Source organism: Triticum dicoccoides, chromosome 3A, assembly GCF_002162155.2.
Source record: "Triticum dicoccoides isolate Atlit2015 ecotype Zavitan chromosome 3A, WEW_v2.0, whole genome shotgun sequence".
Classification (NCBI taxonomy): Eukaryota; Viridiplantae; Streptophyta; class Magnoliopsida; order Poales; family Poaceae; genus Triticum; species Triticum dicoccoides.
Genome location: NC_041384.1, coordinates 346,146,605 through 346,163,142, shown reverse-complemented (window position 1 = coordinate 346,163,142; position 16,538 = coordinate 346,146,605).

The window sequence follows — 16,538 nt, the reverse complement described above, 5'->3', positions numbered from 1 at the left end:
AAATAAAATAAAGTGCAGCAAAGTATTTTTGTAATTTTGGTTTAATAGATCTGAATAACAATGCAAAGGAAAAGTATATCACAAGTAGATATATGAGGAAGAAGATCCGGGGGCCGTAGTTTTCACAAGTGGCTTCTCTCGAGAAAGATAGCAAACAGTGGGTAAACAAATTACTGTTGGGCAATTGATAGAACCTCAAATAATTATGACGATATCCAGGCAATGATCATTACATAGGCATCACGTCCAAGATTAGTAGACCGACTCCTGCCTGCATCTACTATTATTACTCCACACATCGACCGCTATCCAGCATGCATCTAGTGTATTAAGTTCATGGAAAAACGGAGTAATGCAATAAGAATGATGACATGATGTAGACAAGATCCGTTTATCTATTGCATAGATATAGATCCCATCTTTTTATCCTAGTAGCAACGATACAAGTGTGTCGGTTCCCTTCCTGTCACTGGGATCAAGGACCGTAAGATCGAACCACTATCGGGCACCTCTTCCCATTGCAAGATAAATAGATCAAGTTGGCCAAACAAAACTCAAATATCGGAGAAGAAATACAGGGATATAAGAGATCATGCATATAATAGACCAAAGAAACTCAAATAACTTTCATGGATATAAAAATGGAGGTGGTGAACCCCATCCGAGATGGTGTCTAGATTGGATTTGATGGTTCTAGACTCTACGGCGACTGGATGAATATTTCATCGACTCCCCTAGGGTTTTGTGAATATTTGGGTATTTATAGAGAAAAGAGGCGGTCCGGGGCACCCGAGGTGGGCCCAACCCACCGGGTGCGCTTGGGCCTCCTGGCGCGCCCTGGTGGGTTGTCCCCTCCTCGGGATTCCCCATAGGTGCTACCAGGGCCCAACATGTTCCTTCTGGTCCATAAAAAGTCTCTGTAAAGTTTCTGGCATTTGGACTCCGCCTGATATTGATTTTTTGTGATGTAAAAAACATGGAAAAAACAGGAACTGACACTTGGCACTATGTCAATAGGTTAGTACCAAAAAATTATATAAAATGACTATAAAACATCCAAGATTGATAATATAACGACATGGAACAATCAAAAATTATAGATACGTTGGAGACGTATCAGCATCCCCAAGCTTAACTCCTACTCGTCCTCGAGTAGGTAAGTGATAAAAACAGAATTTTTGATTTGGAGTGTTGTTTAACATGTCATATCATATCATTTTCTTTATAGCATGGAGAATTGAACTTTTTATGTGATTCAAAGCAATAGTATAGTTTTGACATAATAATTTAGATACTCAAGCATGCCAACAAGCAACCATCTCTTTCAAAATATCAATGCTAAAATAAGTTATCCCTACAAAATCATATAGTCTTGTCATGCTCTGTCTTCTTAACACAAAGTATTTATCATGCACAACCCCGATGACAAGCCAAGCAATTGGTTCGTACTTTTTAACGCGCTTCAGCTTTTTCAACTCTTACCCAATACATGAGAGCAAGCCATGGATATAGCACTACGGGTGGAATAGAGTATGATGACAGGGGTAAATATAGAGAAGACAAAAAAGTAAGAAAGTCTCACATAGATGCGGCTAACCAATGGGCTATGGAGATGCCCATCAATCGATATGAACGTGAGGAGTAGGGATTGCCATGCAATGAATGCACTAAGAGCTATAAGTGTATGAAAGCTCAATATGAAAACTAAGTGGGTGTGCATCTAATCCTATAATGAAAAACTCCCACTAGTATATGAAAGTGACAACATAGGAGACTCTCCATATGAAAAACATGGTGCTACTTTGAAGCACAAGTGTGGTAAAGGATACAAGCAGTGCCCCTTCTCTCTTTGTTTATTTGTTTATTTTTTTTCTTTTTCTTTTTCTTTTTCTTTCTTTCCTTTTTTTCTTTTTCTCTCTCATTGTACGGAGTCTCATCCCGACTTGTGGGGGCATCATAGTCTCCATCATCCTTTCCTCACTGGGGCACTGCTCTAAAAATGATTAATGATGATCATCACACTTCTATTTACTTATAACTCAAAAGAAATAAAAATTACAACTCGATACCTATGACAAAATATGACTCTATATAAATGCCTCTCGCATGCACCAGGATGTGCAATGATCTAGCGTAACATGTATGAAAAATAATGAATGGTGGCTGAGCCACAAACACTATGTCAACTATATGATCATGCAAAGCAATATGATAGTGAATGCTCAAGTCATCAAACGAAAGCGGTGGAAGTTGCATGGCAATATATCTCGGAACGGACATGGAAAAGCCATAATAGGTAGGTATGGTGGCTGTTTTGAGGAAGATATAATGAGGCTTATGTGTGATAGAGCGTATCATATCACGGGGTTTGGATGCACCTGCAAAGTTTGCACCACGTCTCGATGTGAGAAAGAGCAATACACGGTACCGTAGAGGCTAGCAAATTGCGGAAAGGTAAGAGTGTGTATAATCCATGGACTCACATTAGTCATAAACAACTCATATACTTATTGCAAAAGTTTATTAGCCCTCGAAGTAAAGTACTACTATGCATGCCACTAGGGGGATAGATTGGTATGAAAAGACCATCGCTCATCCCCAACCGCCACTCATAAGGAAAACAATCAAAAATAAATCATGCTCCAACATCATAGCATAACGAGAGACTATACGTGCATGCTTCGGGAATCACAAACCTTAACACCAATATTCCTACTAGAGCATAATTACTCATCAACATAACTCACATATCACATCATCATATCTCAAAACTATTACTAAGAATCATGTTTATTTTGTCCAATGATCTTCATGACATTTTTCTTTTTCTTTATCCTTCTTGGATATCTATCAATTTGGGACTAATTTTCATGTGTTGATTTTCATAATCTCAAACAAGTATAAGTGAAGATCATGAGAATAATATTTCTTTCTCTCAAAATAATTTAAGTGAAGCAAGAGAGCATTTCTTCAAAAATACTAAGCACACCATGCTCAAATAAATATATTTGAAGCACTAGAGCAAGTCCTAGCTCATAAAAGATTTAAGTGAAGCATATACAACAATTCTAACAAGTCATGACATAATTTTGGCTCTCTCAAATAGGCGTGTCCAGCAAGGATTGATGACTTAAAAACAAAATAAAACAAGCCAAGACTCATATCATACAAGACTCTCCAAGCAAAACACATATCATGTGACTAATAAAAATATATTTTCGAGTAAAATACCGATAGTTGCTGGAAGAAAGCGGGGATGCCACTCGGGGGAATCCCCAAGCTTAGTTGGTTGCTCATTTTTGGATAATATCTTGGGATACCGGGGCATCCCCAAGCTTAGGCTCTTCCATCCTTCCTTCATCCATCGTAAGATAACCCAAAACTTGAAAACTTCAATCACACAAAACTCAACTAAACCTTTGTGAGATCCGTTAGTATAAGAATAATAAACCACTACTATAAGTGTTGTATCAAACCAATTCATATTTTGTTTTTGTATTATATCTACTGTATTCCAACTTTTCTATGGCAAAAAACTCATCAAAGAAAACCATAGAGCCATCAAAATAAGCACACAACACAAAGAAAACATAATCTGTCAAAACAGAACAATCTGTAGCAATCTGACTATTTAGAATACTTCTGTAACTCCAATTTTTTTAAAGAATTAGGAAGACCTGATAAATTTGTATATTGATCTACTTCAAGTAGAATGAGTATTTTACTGCTTTCTGGTAAAAAATGAAAATTAATTCTGTGAGCGTAAAAGTTTATGTTTTTTCAGCAAGATCAAACAACTATCACCCAAGAAGATCCTAAAGACTTTACTTGGCACAATCACTAATTAAAACATAAAAAACACAATCATAACAGTAGAATAATTGTTATAACACACAAGAACAGGAATCAAAAAGCAAAAATAAAATTTATTCATTGGGTTGCCTCCCAACAAGCGCTATAGTTTTACGCCCTTAGCTAGGCATAAAGCAAGGATCTAAGTTTTGTCATCCTTGTTCTTGACTTTCTTAGAGGTATTTTCATCATGAGGCTTTGTAAACACAACATAAAACATGTTATCCATAGAGGCCTTTGCAATCCTAAGTTGGTTTCCATCATACCCCTTTTGATTTCCCGCAACAATCCAAGAGTAATGTTGATTAACATTATTGAAGACTTGTTGGATTATATCTAGAACTGGGACTTCCTTTTTACGATTCTCATCAAAGATTTTATTGTCCCCAAGCAAATGTATTAAAGCATAATCACTATTGTAAAGAATTTCATCTATCACAGTTTTTTCACGATTCATACCATAAAAGTCAAAGATTTCCCTAGCTTCCCGTATTGTGTAGTCAAACTCATTCGTAAGAACGAGAGTGGCCAACTTTTTAGATCTAGGATTCCTAACGGGGAGCTCAAAAAACAATCTTTGCAAGGTAGGATGGGTACAAATAAATTTACTTTCAAGTTTCAGAACTAGTGCTAAAATATCATCTGCATAAGATCTAGTAGTTTTAAGTATAGGAGCATCATCAAGACTAAGCTTCCCAACACAATTGAAAAATTCTTGGATACGTTCTTTTCCCATAACGTTCCCTTGCCCCAAGATAAAAGTTTTAGCATCCAGATTGCCTGTACGTCCAATCTTAGGAGTAAGGCCATCATCTATTGGTGCCATACCGAAATCACTCGTGATTGCAAGCAAAGGGTAGATCTGACGAGAAAACGGCGAACGAAAAAAGAGAGGTAAAGAAAATGGCAAGTTTTTGTGAAGTGGGGGAGAGGAAAATGAGAGGAAAATGGCAAATAATGTAAATTGTGAGGAGATGAGATTTGTGATTAGGAACCTGGTTATGAAGAAGATCCTCCCCGGCAACAGCGCCGGAAATTCCTTTTGATTAGTCTCTGACTATAGCGCCAGAAAAGCTCCTGTCTGCTAGGACTACGTCGGTATTTCCCCAAAGATGAAGGGATGATGCAACACAGCGACGGTAGGTATTTCCCTCAGTGAACAAACCAAGGTTATTGAATCAGTTGGAGAACCAAGCAACACAACGTAAACAACACCTGCACACAAATAACAACACCTCGCAACCCGACGTGTTAAAGGGGTTGTCAATCCCTTTTGGGAATGATGCCAGAAAATTGTAGTAGATTGAAATAATAGATCGCAAATAAAATAAAGTGCAGCAAAGTATTTTTGTATTTTTTGTTTAATAGATCTGAATAAAAATGCAAAGGAAAAGTAGATCGCAAGCAAATATATGAGGAAGAAGACCCGGGGGCCGTAGGTTTCACTAGTGGCTTCTCTTGAGAAAGATAGCAAATGGTGGGTAAAAAAATTACTGTTGGGCAATTGATAGAACCTCAAATAATTATGATGATATCCAGGCAATGATCATTACATGGGCATCATGTCCAAGATTAGTAGACCGACTCCTGCCTGCATCTACTATTATTACTCCACACATCGACCGCTATCCAGCATGCATCTAGTGTATTAAGTTCATGGAAAAATGGAGTAATGCAATAAGAACAATGACATGATGTAGACAAGATCCATTTATGTATTGCGTAGATATAGATACCATCTTTTTATCCTAGTAGCAACGATACAAGTGTGTCGGTTCTCTTCCTGTCACTGGGATCAAGGACCGTAAGATCGAACCCACTATCGGGCACCTCTTCCCATTGCAAGATAAATAGATCAAGTTGGCCAAACAAAACTCAAATATCGGAGAATAAATACAGGGATATAATAGATCATGCATATAAGAGACCAAAGAAACTCAAATAACTTTCATGGATATAAAAAGATATGACTGGTCATAAACTCAAAGTTCATCAGATCCCAACAAACACACCGCAAAAAGAGTTACATCATATGGATCTCCAAGAGACCATTGTATTGAGAATCAAGAGAGAGAGATGAATCTAACTAGTTACTAACTATGGACCCGAAGGTCTACAAAGAACTAGTCACGCATCATTGGAGAGGCACCAATGGAGGTGGTGAACCCCATCTGAGATGGTGTCTAGATTGGATCTGATGGTTCTGGACTCTACGACGGCTGGATGAATATCTCGTTGACTCCCCTAGGGTTTTGGGAATATTTGAGTATTTATAGAGCAAAGAGGCGGTCTGTGGGGCACCCGAGGTGGGCACAACCCACCAGAGCGCGCCTGGGCCTCCTAGCGTGCCCTGGTGGGTTGCCCCCTCCTCGAGATTCCCCCCAGGTGCTACCAGGGCCCAACATGTTCCTGCTGGTCCATAAAAAATCTCTGTAAAGTTTCGTGGCATTTGGACTCCATATGATATTGATTTTCTGCGATGTAAAAACACGGAAAAACAGGAACTGGCAATTGGCTACACCCACGGTGCAGTCCCCACCCGTCATCGATCTCAGCGGCAACCTCGATCTTCGCAACAAGACAAGCAAAACATGCAGCCCGATGATGTATCCATGGCTTCCTCTGATCCACGGACACTGCGGGATTAGAGGAAAGTGTTGCTAGAAAGGCGGGCAGAGGACGCTCGTACCACCGTCCAATGGCGACGAGAGGCACACCATCAATCAAACGAGCGCAACGGCCCAGTCGTTGATGAGCCAGCGCCCCTTGTTGGTGGGTACCTGCCTTACGGGGTCAGGTGCCTCACTTTCACATGTGATCTGCGGCAAGTGCGCTAGCCATCAATCCGCGCGTTCAAGCCTGAATTGCCGAAAAAGTATGATGGCAATCAGATCCCAGCAGAGTTCTTGGGCATTTATATGATTGTTGTGCCAGCTGGCGGGGGAAGAGACGAGAAAATCCTAGCCAACTACTTTCTGTTGGTGCTCAAACCCAACGCGAGATCTTGGCTGATGAACTTGCTGGAAAACTCCATTTCTTCATGGTTAGATCTTTGTGATACGTCTCCAACATATCTATAATTTTTTATTGTTCCATGCTATTATATTAACCATCTAGGATGTTTTATATCCATTTATATGCTATTATATATATTTTTGGGACTAACCTATTAACCTAGAGCCCAGTGCCAGTTTTTGTTTTTTCCTTGTTTTTGAGTATCGCAGAAGAGGAAAACCAAACGGAGTCCAATTGACCTGAAATTTCACGAAGATTATTTTTGGACCAGAAGAAGCCCATGGAGTACCGAAGATGGGCCAGAAGAGTCCCGAGGCACCCATGAGGGTGGGGGCGCGCCCTACCCCCTGGACGCGCCCCCTACCTCGTGGCCTCCTTGGGGACCCCCCTAACTTGTTCCCGACTCCAACACCTCTTATATATACCCAAACTTCCAGAAAGAAACCTAGATTGGGAGTTCCACTGCCGCAAGCCTTTGTAGCCACCAAAAACCAATCTAGACCTGTTCCGGCACCCTGCCGACGGGGGGAATCCCTCTCCGGTGGCCATCTTCATCATCCCGACACTCTCCATGACGAGGAGGGGGTAGTTCACCCTCGGGGCTGAGGGTATGTACCGGGAGCTATGTGTTCGATCTCTCTGTCGTGTCCTTGATTTGGCACGATCTTGATGTATCGCGAGCTTTGCTGTTATAGTTGGATCTTATGATGATTTTCCCCCTCTACTCTCTTGTAATGGATTGAGTTTTCCTTTTGAAGTTATCTTATCGGATTGAGTCTTTAAGGATTTGAGAACACTTGATGTATGTCTTGCATGTGCTTATCTGTGGTGACAATGGGATATTCACATGATCCACTTGATGTATGTTTTGGTGATCAACTTGCGAGTTCTGTGACCTCATGAACTTATGCATAGGGGTTGGCACATGTTTTCGTCTTGACTCTCCGATAGAAACTTTGGGGCTCTCTTTGAAGTTCTTTGTGTTGGTTGAATAGATGAATCTGAGATTGTGTGATACATATCGTATAATCATACTCATGGATACTTGAGGTGACATTGGAGTATCTAGGTGACATTTGGGTTTTGGTTGATTTGTGTCTTAAGGTGTTATTCTAGTACGAACTCTAGGATAGATTGAACGTAAAGAGTAGCTACGGACTCTTGAATAGATCGATCAGAAAGAATAACTTTGAGGTGGTTTGGTACCCTACAATAATCTCTTCGTTTGTTTTCCGATACTAGTGACTTTGGAGTGACTCTTTGTTGCATGTTGAGGGATAGTTATATGATTCAATTATGTTATTATTGTTGAGAGAACTTGCACTAGTGAAAGTATGAACCCTAGGCCTTGTTTCCTAGCATTGCAATACCGTTTACGCTCACTTTTACCACTTGCTACCTTGCTGTTTTTATATTTTCAGATTACAAAAACCTATATCTACCATCCATATTGCACTTGTATCACCATCTCTTCGCCAAACTAGTGCACCTATACAATTTAGCATTGTATTGGGTGTGTTGGGGACACAAGAGACTCTTTTTTATTTGGTTGCAGGGTTGTTTGAGAGAGACCATCTTCATCCTATGCCTCCCATAGATTGATAAACCAATTTCCTAAGTTAGGATGTTATTAGATCATTCATATGCATCTCATAGTTTCCATGCATTATTTGTCTTTCTGCAATATTCGAATCATTATGCAACTAAAGGCAATTTATTGGAGCGGAGATAACATGACTTCTCCCCTATTTTAAAAATGTTCATAATGTCCAGAATATTATTTCCAGTGCATCTACTTTGTTTTGGTATTTTTAGATTCTCCCAAAATATTTTATTTGTGTGTTATTTCACTGTTTGTGTGGTCTATTGCATAAAAAATATTTTCAAAACTACATTAGATTGGAACTAGTGTTCCTATAGTTTATAGCTATAGGGATATTTTTACTTTGTGTCTAGGTATTTTTATTTAGATTTTATATTGTGTATATTGTGTAACCTATTTTATTTTTTTGCTGCTGGGGTTGTGTTTAAAAAACAAAAGAAGCAGCGCAGCGCCACAGCGCAGCCCAGCTAGCCCGTGGCCCAGCAACACCCCCACCGCCAGCCCAACCGCATCGCTTCAGCCGTGACCCGGGGGCCCCACGCGCCCTGTTCCTCTGCTTCCCTGAGCCGAACACGGCACCGCATGCACGCTGAGGCCGACCCGGATTGATCTGGCGCCTGGTCGATCCCGTGCGAGCCAGGGACATCACCCGCGAGCCCAGGTCCCCGAAGAACCCTACCGCAGCCCCTTCTCCGTCCTTTCCTCGTCCGCACGAGCAGCTAGGGCGAAAGGGATTTCGACGGAGGAGCTCCAAGTCCACCGGACACTGCCGTCGCCGTAAGAACTCGTAGAGCCGCGCCGCCTGCTCCACTCAATTCCTCGCTCGAAGCCGCCCTCGCCTGACGTCTTTGTGTTGCTAAAAACACAGCAGACGGAGAGGAACACACCGGCCGACTTCACCGGAGCTCCCCGGAGTTCGCAACGCCGCCGTCTGTAGAGGACACCCTCGTCGTCGTACTCACCACCACCACCTCCGCCACTCACTGCCGCATCTGCCCGTCACTTCCCCATCACCGGAGTCGCCGGAGAAGCGCCACCGTCACCATCGTTTACCTTTGTTCTGGTGAGCACACGTGCCCAGCCAATCGGACGCCGCCACGTGGCAGTTCTCTACAGGACACGCACACAGGAGTTGCTACAGTTTCCAGGAGTTTTATGTTTCTTTTTGCTTTTCACAGAGTTTCATCCAAAATTCTTTTAGTTATATCTTTTATTCTATAAATCCAATTTAGCTAATTCTTTTTCCTATGCACTCACAAAAATGAGCACATTATCACAGTACCAACTTTGCACATGTTTGCACTGTTCAAATTTGAATTCATTGAATTTGAATTAAATCTTCCGGAGGTCGTATCTTTAAACCGTGTATCGGAATCGAGTGATTCTTTTTACCTTATGACCGTAGTGCAATTTAGGTGCTGTTATGCCGCTGTTGTTGAATTTTAAAAATGGTTTTCTTGCTCTTGGTTTTGTTTTGGTTCTTGTTTTGTTCCAGTGATTGATTTGTTGAATTGTGTGAAACGTGTAGATTGTCCGAAGTGCGACGCGAACTATTGTCAGGAGTGTGACTTTCTGAACTAGAACCAAAGCAAGTTACATGTTGATCATCCTTTACTTATTGTTTTCTATGCATGTAGTTATATCACACTATGAATATATGCATGTATAGGATTACTATATTATTTTGTTATATTGTTGAGCTATCTCTAGTCACTACAGATCGTGGTAGTTGTAGTTGCTTTGCTTTGTAGATGGGGATTGGTTCGTGTATTCGTTGAGCTTATGTGAGGATTATATATATAATAATCTGAGTAGTAACTCATGATTTAATTCACCTCTGGGGCGGAATAGGTATTGCTAGGGTGGTTTCAAGAACATCATGGTTTATACCCTCTGAATGTAAGTGGACGACCGCCCAGGCTCAAAAAGATCAGACAGACTTAGTGACTAGTAGCTTCCATGTGTGACCACTGGCTAAATGGGCTCTGGCTTAGTTCATTAGTTGTGGAACCCTTACCCGGATGTGCCAGCAGATGTAGATATAATAGTTGGGATGGGCCTCTTGTTGGGACTAGGGGACTGCTTCTGAAAGACTTCATCTCAATCTTCGGGTTGGTTCCAGTGGGTAAAGCGTACTAAACTTTGCAGAGTATTAAAAACTAATCATGATTAGCCGTGTCCCCGGTTATGGGCAACTTTGAGCGACTATGGCATTACAGTTGTTGGATGATGTTGACAGATGTGACACTTAATAATATTTGTGGGAAAACTTAATAAAGGGTAGGTTGGAGTTGATTTTGCCAACTCAACCTTGTGTATTTAATTGTAGTAATAAAAGAACTAAATAAAAATTTGACTATTAGGTAGTTATTAGGATAAAATCAGCTTTCTGCCAAAATAAACCCTGAAGCCTTCCTTTGTTGTACTATGCATATACATGTAGGTCTGCTTTATTATTACTCCTATGTAACTTGCCAATACATTCCAAGTATTGACCTATATGGCTGCAGCGTCTCATGTTGCAGGATATTCAGACGAAGAATAAGGTACCGTTAGGGTCGCGAGCCTGTACTCAGTATCGCCAGTGGGCTATGATGGGACTCATCGTTATTTTCATGCTACTTTCCGATGTTTGATTGAATAAAGCTAGCCAAGTGCTATGCAGATTGTTTTATTTTATATATTCTGGATCATATGATGTAATAAATGATGCACTTGCTATTCTGGTATTCATTTATATTGTGTGTGCTAGTGAGTTCGATCCAGGGACTAGCACGGTAAGCATAGGGACTCAAATCCTTCGAGGTTTGGTCGTTACAGATGGTATCAGAGCAGTGTGTTGACTGTAGGATGTGACCCTAGAAGTTGGATTAGAAAAGCCATGAGAGTGAAAATTATTTTGTAAACTACCTATACTTCGTACCATTTATTAGTTAACCCCCTCAAGTATCTTGAACAGTTAAATAGGAACTAGTATTGAGACCACCATTCATGTTTGTTTTATATTGCAACGTTATTGTGTTAGCATATCTAATTATGCCCACTTTCGTGGTATGAAGATACTAGATTGTTTGCTTGATTGGTAGTTGTTTGTTAAATTGCTTAGTGTCGAAATTATTCTACTATATATATAATATTATTATATTGTTTGTTGTTTGTTGTTTGTTGTTTGTTTGTTGGTGTTATTCATCGTTGTGTTTTATTGCCTTGATCATATTATGCATATGGGTAGAATATATTTATATATACATAGCTTTGGCCCTATTATATCTACAACTCATCTATTCTTGCCCACCAGATGCCGCCGAGGCGTGATACTAGACGCAATGCTGCAGGAGGAGACAACAATGGTAATGAAGTACCACCATACATACAGCAGGTTATTGAGGGATAGGCCCAGTTGATCCAGTTGCTTGCTCAGAACGAGAACAACAACAATCTGCCGCCGCCGCCACCTGTGGATATGCTTACCAGGTTCTTGAGGTTGAATCCTCAGAGGTTCTCCAGTTCCCCTGAACCTATTGTGGCTGATGATTGGCTCTGTGCAGTCAATAGGAACCTGGAGACGGTTGGATGCACAGATGCAGAGAGGGTGAGGTTTGCCTCACATTTGCTGGAGGGTCCTACCGCAGCTTGGTGGGACAACTACTTGGTCATTTATCCCATTGCTAGTATCACTTGGGTACAATTTCAGGCAGCTTTCCGTGCTGCACATGTGTCTGCTGGTGCTATGAGTCTGAAAAATAAGGAGTTTCGCAGTTTGCGCCAGGGGGGTCGCACTGTTAATGCTTATGTGGAGGAATTTAATATTCTTGCACGCTGTGCTCCTAATGATGTTAACAGTAATGCAGCTAGGCAGGAGAAATTCTTGGAGGGCCTAAATGATGACTTGAGCCTTTAGTTGACAGTGGCCACTTTTAGGAATTGTCTGGATTTGATTGATAAGGCTATTATGCTGGAGGGGAAGCAACATGCCATAGAGAATCACAAGAGGAAGTACAACAACAATAACATGTATAATTCAGGACCACGGCAGAAGCCACGCACTTCATATCATGGCAATGGAGGTAATGGACATAATCATCATGGAGGTAATGGGCATAATCATCATGGAGGTAATGGACATAATCATCATGGAGGGAATGGCGATAACCATAATGGCCACCATCATCATAATGGGCACAAGAGTAACAATGGCAATGGTAGAGGTAATGGTAATGGTAATGGAGGGAATAATAACCAGAGCCACCAGAGTATGCCTGTGCAGAGGGATATTAGCCAGGTTCAGTGCTATAAGTGTAGGTAGATGGGCCACTACTCCAATGCTTGTACAGAGAGCAAGAACGCTAATGGGAATTCAGGAGTCAGCAAGCCAAACCCCTTCCAAAAGGGTCATGTCAACCATGTTAATGTTCAGGAGGTCTATAATGAACCTAATGCAATGATTGGTAAGTTCTTGATTAATTCAGTACCTGCACTTGTTCTTTTTGATACTGGTGCATTGCATTCATTTATTTCGAGGGTATTTGTTGATAAACATGGATTGCCAGCCAAAACACTTAGTATGCCTATTAGAGTGAGTTCCCCAGGAGCTGAGATGATAGCAGGTGTTGGTTGTCATCAGTTGACTTTGTCTATTGGGAAGCATGAGTTTCCTACGGATTTGATTATATTGAAGTCACAAGGTCTGGATATTATTTTGGGTATGGATTGGTTGCAGTTATATAAATGCCGTATTGATTGTGCCAGTCGATCTATTACTCTTAGTGCACCAAGAGGGAAGAGGATCAAATATGTATGTAAGTATAAGCATAATCAGGTGCAGGTGAACTCTCTTAAGGGGGGTAGCCTGGAAGAGGTGCCAGTTGTGATGGATTATCTAGATGTGTTTCCAGAGGAGTTGCCAGGTATGCCACCAGATAGAGATATTGAGTTTCTTATTGATTTAATACCGGGCACTGGACCTATTGCAAAGAGACCGTATAGAAGGCCTCCTCAAGAGTTGGAAGAATTGAAGAAGTAGATAAGAGAATTGCAGGCACAAGGATTTATTCGCCCAAGTTCATCACCTTGGGGAGCTCCAGTTTTGTTTGTGGAGAAGAAGGATGGAACCTTCAGGATGTGTGTTGATTATCGCTCTTTGAATGAGGTAACCGTTAAGAATAAGTATACTTTGCCTATGATAAATGATATGTTTGACCAGTTGGAGGGAGCTACTGTGTTTTCTAAGATTGATCTTCGTTCTGGTTATCATCAGTTGAAGATTCGTGAGCAAGATATTCCAAAGACTGCTTTTACTATGAAGTATGGGTTGTATGAATATACTGTTATGTCATTTTGATTGACTAACGCTCCTGCATACTTCATGAATATGACGAACAAGTTGTTTATGGAGTTCTTGGATAAATTTGTGGTTGTTTTCATTGATGATATATTAGTGTTCTCCAAGAATAAGAAAGAGCATGAGGTGCATCTGCGTTTGGTAATGGAGAAATTGAGGGAACATCAGTTGTATGCCAAGTTTAGTAAATGTGAGTTTTGGCTGGATGAGGTAGCATTCCTTGGACATGTTGTGTCAGGTAATGGAGTTGCAGTTGATCCATCTAAGGTTGCTGCAGTTACATAGTGGGAGACACCCACGACAGTTGGGGAGATTCGCAGTTTTTTGGGCCTTGCAGGTTATTACAGGAGGTTTATTGAGAACTTTTCCAAGATTGCAAATCCTATGACTGAATTGTTGAAGAAGGAAAATAAATTTGTTTGGACTAATGAATGTGAAGCCAGCTTTCAGGAATTGAAGCAGCGTTTGGTTACAGCACCAGTCTTAACTCTGCCAGATATAGATAAGGACTTCCAGGTATATTGTGATGCTTCTCGTCAAGGACTTTGGAGTTTTTTGATGCAGGAAGGTAAAGTTGTTTCTTATGCTTCACGTCAGCTTAAGAATCATGAGCACAATTATCCTACACATGATTTGGAGTAGCCTCAGTTGTGCATGCATTGAAAACTTGGAGGCCATATCTTATTGGCAATCATTGTGATATATTTACTGATCGTAAGAGCTTGAAGTATATTTTTACTCAGAAGGATTTGAACCCCACGCAGAGGAGATGGTTGGAGCTTATTAAGGATTATGATTTGAATGTGCAGTATCATCCTGGTAAGGCTAATGTTGTTGCTAATGCGTTGAGTCATAGGAGCCATGCTAATGCAATTAATGTTGATAATATGCCACCCGAGTTATGTGAACAGTTCAGGAATGTCAGGTTGGAGATGGTTCCTAAGGGATATTTAGCAACACTTGAGGTAAATCCTACTTTGCTTGACAGGATCAGAGAAGCTCTAAAGGATGATAAGGAGATTGCTGAGATAAAAGCGAACATGGTTAAAGGTAAGGCAGAAGGTTTCCATGAGGATGAACATGGAGCCATATGGTTTGAGAAGCGTATTCGTGTACCTCAAGATGCAGATATCAGGAAGTTGATTCTTCAGGAGGCGCATGATTCACCTTATTCTATTCACCCAGGTGATACTAAGATGTATTTGGATTTGAGGGAAAGATTTTGGTGGCCTAGCCTGAAGAGGGAAATTGCTGGTTATATTGCAACATGTGATGTGTGCCAGCGAGTTAAAGCAGAACATCAAAGGCCAGCAGGTTTGTTACAACCGTTGCCTATACCTGAATGGAAGTGGGATGAGATTGGTATGGATTTCATTATAGGTCTACCCAGGACCCGGTTAGGATATGATTCTATTTGGGTGGTTGTTGATCGTTTGACTAAAGTTGCTCACTTCATCCCGGTAAGGACTACTTATACCAGTGCTCAGCTAGGAAAGATTTATATGTCTAAAATTGTTTGTTTGCATGGATTTCCAAGAAAGGTAGTGTCTAATAGAGGTACTCAGTTCACATCCAAATTTTGGCGTCAGTTGCATTAATCCTTGGGCACCAGGCTGGAGTTCAGTACAGCTTTCCATCCATAGACAGATGCGCAGGCAGAGAGGGTAAATCAAATTTTGGATGATATGTTGAGGGCTTGTGCCTTGGACTATGTGTCTAGTTGGGATGATAATTTACCTTATGTAGAGTTCTCATATAATAACAGTTACCAGGCTAGTCTGAAGATGGCACCATTTGAGGTATTGTATGGTAGGAAGTGCAGGACACCGTTGTTGTGGGATGAGGTTGGAGAGTGTCAGTTCTTTGGACCAGACTTGATCAGAGATGCTGAGGAGAAGGTCAAGTTGATTCATGATAGGCTGAAGATAGCACAGCCCAGGCAGAAGAGTTATGCAGATGCGAAACGTAAGGAGGTGACATATGAGGTAGAGACCGTGCATACCTTAGAGTTTCACCACTTCGTGGAATTAAGAGGTTTGGAATCAAAGGTAAGTTAGCACCATGTTTTGTGGGGCCTTACAAGATCTTGGAGCGTAGAGGAGAGGTAGATTATCAGTTGGAGTTGCCAAAATCCTTGTCAGGAGTTCATAATGTGTTTCATGTATCTCAGTTGAAGAAGTGTGATGCAGAGATGATGGATGTTCCATTGAGGGACACAGTGCCACTTGAGGCAATTCAGTTGGAGAGTGATTTGACATATGAGGAGAAGCCTGTTAAGATTCTGGAGACAACAGATAGAGTTACTCGCATCAAGACCATTAAGTTATGCAAGGTTCAGTGGGATCATCACACATAGGAGGAAGCTACCTGGGAATGAGAGGAAGATCTCAGGTAGGATCACCCACACCTATTTGCTAGCCAGCCGGAATCTCGAGGGCGAGATTCATCTTAAGGGGGGTAGGTTTGTAACATCCCAATCTCCTAAGTTAGGATGTTATTAGATCATTCATATGCATCTCATATTTTCCATGCATTATTTGTCTTTCTGCAATATTCGAATCATTATGCAACTAAAGGCAATTTATTGGAGCGGAGATAACATGACTTCTCCCCTATTTTAAAAATGTTCATAATGTCCAAAATATTATTTCCAGTGCACCTACTTTGTTTTGGTATTTTTCAATTTTCCCAAAATATTTTTGTGTGTGTTATTTTACTGTTTGTGTG